This window comes from Pantherophis guttatus, chromosome 7 (genome assembly GCF_059756535.1).
Source record: "Pantherophis guttatus breed Tessera chromosome 7, ASM5975653v1, whole genome shotgun sequence".
NCBI classification, from domain to species: domain Eukaryota; kingdom Metazoa; phylum Chordata; class Lepidosauria; order Squamata; family Colubridae; genus Pantherophis; species Pantherophis guttatus.
This window is the reverse complement of record NC_142069.1, coordinates 25,054,246-25,059,178: the sequence shown is the minus strand read 5'-3', so window position 1 is coordinate 25,059,178 and position 4,933 is coordinate 25,054,246.

The window sequence follows — 4,933 nt, the reverse complement described above, 5'->3', positions numbered from 1 at the left end:
CTTTTCTCCCGATCCGTCGTCTTGGCAACAACAGAAGCCAATCAGCGTTCCCTTCATCTTTTAAGGATGCTTTCCTACTGGCCTAGCAGAAAGGAGCGGGGTTTCGAATGGAGAAGGAATTGGGTGCGGTTAAAAACTCAAGACTTGGACCAGCAATTCATAGGGAAGTCCACTAGAATGGTCATTGGTGAAGATTATTATTTTTTAAAAAAATTGATTTATATGCCGCCCTTCTCCGGAGACTCAGGGCAGCTTACAATGCGTTAAGCAATAGCCTTCATACTTTTGTATATTTATACAAAGTCAGCTTATTGCCCCCACAAACTGGGTCCTCAATTTACCTACCTTAGAAAGGATGGAAGGCTGAGTCAACCTTGAGCCTGGTGAGATTTGAACTTACAGTAATTGCAGGCAGCTGGTGTTAATCACAATGCTATCAGTCTGCTGAGCCACCAAGCCCTGTAATTATTATTGCTTTTCTCACCTTGCAATCCTTCCCTAACAACTATTCAGTGCTACACTGCCTTTGAAATTTGCCATTTTCTTTCCTTATCTATTTATTTTACATCCCGCATCACCATTATGTATACTTCTTATTTTCTTTGCAACAGCTACTCTGGCAGTGGGCTGGACTGAGAAGAGTGACTGGCCCAAAGCCACCCAACTGGCTTTCATGCCTAAGAATTATGCCAGCTGATTCATAGGGAGGCTGTTTCCTGGTTTCTAGCCCAGCACCTTAACCACTACACCAGACTTGCTAATAGATATCTTATCCAGTTAGGTATACAGAAATATATGTGGAGTGAATGGTTGGACCCACAGGTCTCCTCAGGGTGCCATCGGCCAAGTTATGTCAGCTGGCGACACCCAGGGGGAGGGCCTTCTCTGTGGGAGCCCCAGCCCTGTGGAACGAACTGCCCCCGGAAATTCGTAAGATCTCCGACCTCCGGGTGTTTCGCTGCGCACTGAAGACCCTGTTGTTCCGCCAGGCCGGACTATCAACACAATAGTTTTAAATTGGGGTATTTAAATTTTTGGGGTTTTAAATCTGAGCCAATTTATTTAATTATTTTAAATTTTACATTGTTGTTTTGTCTGTGTTTTTAAATAGGTTGTACACCGCCCTGAGTCCTTCGGGAGAAGGGCGGTATAGAAATAAAATTATTATTATTATTATTATTATTATTATTATTATTATTATTATTATTATTATTATTATTATTTATTTATTTATATATTTATATATTTATCTGTTACTGTTATCTATATCTAATTTAAGGAGACATGAGTACTTCCAAGAAGGTTTAAAATAGTATCATTAATGAAATAACAATGCTAGATTCTCTACCAATAGAGACCAGATTGCCACCTTCCTTTATAGCATTCAAGAGGATGGTGAAAATCAAGCTGTTCTGGACAGTGTTCTAATTAGTTTTGACCATCATTATTTTTTATATTTCCTTTTATTTATCTGTATTTGTTCTTTCTTAATTATCTTTTTTTCCCTATTTTAATATGTACTGTGGTTATTTTCATGTTTTTATATCTTTTAACAAAATTGCTCTAAATGATTGTGGCTGGAGCAAGTATGGAACATTCTCTCAGCTCCTGGTTCTTCTGACCATCCAGAGACCATTGCTTTGCAGTGTCCTTGTGAAAAGCAACCATACAACATGCAGCTTGGGTGATCTCACATCATTTCTTTATCCAGAGAGGGTTGAAGGAATCAATTTACTGGTTGACTCTCTGTTCTTGGCCACAATCATTGGCTCTACTTTACATGGGGCCATCTTTTACCCATCATTCTTTTTTGGATTTTCAGTATCTCTTTGTGAATGTGCAAATAAATGTGTCTTTCTGAGAATAATTTCTAGGAGCCAGTTCAAAGTCAATAGAGTTTTGAAGAAACTTTGGTGTAGTATGCATGCTGTAAGACCAGTTTTAATAGATCGTGATTAGCTTTCATTGAAAAATTCCCTGGAAATATATATTTTAATAAGGTAATCTAACAGCATATTTATGTATAAATCTATTTACTTCATGTTATATCAATTTATACCTCTCTCGCTCCCTTGAGCGTTGGGAAACCTACTTGTTTCTCAGTTAATACAATATCACAAAGTTTTTGTATTTGGCAATCGATTTCTTGCAAAACAGTGAGTATCTACAGAGGGAAAAGGACAATGTAGGTGTGATGTCATCAGGCAAATGCCATTACTTTTATAGCAGACATTGTGACATAAGTATTCAGTGATGGCTATTGCATGTTGAAGTGTGTATTGTTATTTTGGTGCCATTGGGATGTGTTATTTTAGTGGATATGCAAACTCCACTATGCATAAGTATGAGTAGAAAGAGGAAAAGGTGAGAACAAGAGAAAGTGACAGCTTCAGATGTTGTTTCTGAGTGATGCAGAAGAAAGTAGTGAGTTGCAGTTAGAAACAGAATCACAGAACAGGTAACATTTGATCTGACGTATTAACATTATTTTTTAAATATACTTCTAAATAGTGAAACTCTGCAAGCTATGCATACTCTGTGTTTAATGGGATTTACTGCCAGATAGATAGCAGTCTGAGTAATTAACATTAGCTAGGTTCACTCATCGTTCATTGTAACCCATGATTTAACCATAGCATATTGAACAAGCCATTGAATCTGATTAATACATACCGATACAATCATCCATTCTTTTTAAATTCAGCATTTCATTGTCTCTCTTTGTCATGTTAAAGTTTAGTCTTTTCTTCTCATTATAATACTAAGACCACTTCATCATGCCTTCTAAATGTGACTTTGCTTATAGTTAATAGTTAGGATACTGTGAGAGGAATCTAGGTGTCTTAGTGGGTCACCATTTAAGTATGAGCCAGCAGTGTGCTCAGCTGCCTAAAAAGCCAATGCAACTCTAGACTGCATCAATATAGGGATAGCGTTAAGATAACTAGAAGTGATAGTATTACTTTACACTGTGTTGGTGACACCACATTTGGAATATTGTGTCCATTTCTGGTCACAAATGTTAATTACTTATACAAAAAGATGCTGAAATCCTGGAAAGTGTGCAAAGAAGAGGAACAAATATGATAAAGGATCTGGAGGTTAAATCGTACGATGAACAGTTGAGGGAACTACTGTAGATATATTTAGCCTATCAAAGAGAAGGATGGGGGGAACATGACAGCTGTCTTCCAGTACTTGAGCGGCTGATACAAAGAAGAGGGGATTGACTTAATTCTCCAAGGCACCAGAGGGCAGGACAAGAAGTAATGGGTGGAAGCTTGTTAAAGAGAGATATATAATCTAGAAGTAAGGATAAATTTTCTGACAGTGAGAGCGACTGATCAATGATAGTTTGTTTCCTGAGGTTGTGGGGTACTCCATCACTGGAGATTTTCAAAAATATACTGGACAACCATTTGACTGGCATAAGGGCTCCTGCCTTGAGCAGGAGGTTGAACTAGAACAGGGGTCTCCAATCTTGGCAACTTGAAGACTTGTGGATTTCAACTCCCAGAATTCTGGGAGTTGAAGTCCACAAGTCTTCAAGTTGCCAAAGTTGGAGACCCCTGAACTAGAAGACCTCCAAGATCACTTCCAGCCCTATGATTTTACAATGATTTTATATTTGTTTATTAATGGGACTCTGGATTTTTTGTTGACACCTGGATTGGAGAAGACGTTCTTTATGGATTTGCTATAGTTAAGAGTTGAAATTTGGAATCAAATGTTTTTTATGTTAATTAAGAGGAGATGAGAAATAGTAAAACTGTTTATAGTTGTGATGAGAAGTTGCTTTCTTAGAAGGGGCTCTATTTTTTTTTCTTTTTCTTACACCTTTTATTCTACCTTTTTGTTTTCTTTTTTAGTTTTTAAAAAGACTAAAGTTTTTAGTATTTACTGTTGTTATTGCAACTTTTAATATACTTATTTTAAAAAATAGGTACTGACAGAGACGCATAAAAGCCTGTTTCTACTGCTTTGTATGGCACAGAATCTTGTTTCTTTTCAGTCCTCCATAATAGCAGGCTCTTAGAAAAATAAATCATAAATCATTGGTAATCATTGATTTTTATTTAGCAGTACAGTCCTTATCTTCCTGAAAGGATGACAGTTTTATTGTGCAATTTCAAAGGTGTAAAATGTCAAGCTTGTTTGCCACCCAAAGTGTTCAAAGCTGAAATCTCTTCTTTAAGCTGTTGTATTTGGAGTGCTTACTGGGGCTGGTGGGCACCTAACTGGTTGGCAAACTGCTTCCCTCAGCTTGAGGTGCCAACCTATAAGCAGTTACCTAACAGAACAGATGAGGCACAGTTAGCTGTTATTTAAGCTGTTACCATTACAATTTGCACTACACAACTGGGGGCACCATTTGCGGTTCCTCATGAGAATCATATTTACTCCCATTTTATAAATGCAAATAGTACATCGTCAAAACTTCAAAGATAACAAGGAACAAAATCAATACATCTTTAGAATAGAAACATTAACATGGGAATACATACAGTCAGGTCCAGAAATATTGGGGCATCGACACAATTCTAACATCTTTGGCTCTATACACCACCACAATGGAGTTGGAATGAAACAAATACAATGTGCGTTAACTGCAGACTGTCAGCTTTAATTTGAGGGTATGTACATCCAACTCAGGTGAACGGTGTAGGACTTACAGCAGTTTGCATATGTGCCTCCCACTTGTTAAGGGACCAAAAGTAATGGGACAGAATAATAATCATAAATCAAACTTTCCCTTCTTAATACTTGGTTGCAAATCCTTTGCAGTCAATCACAGCCTGAAGTCTGGAACGCATAGACATTACCAGATGCTGGGTTTCATCCCTGGTGATGCTCTGCCAGGCCTCTACTGCAACTGTCTTCAGTTCCTGCTTGTTCTTGGGGCATTTTCCCTTCAGTTTTGTCTTCAGCAAGT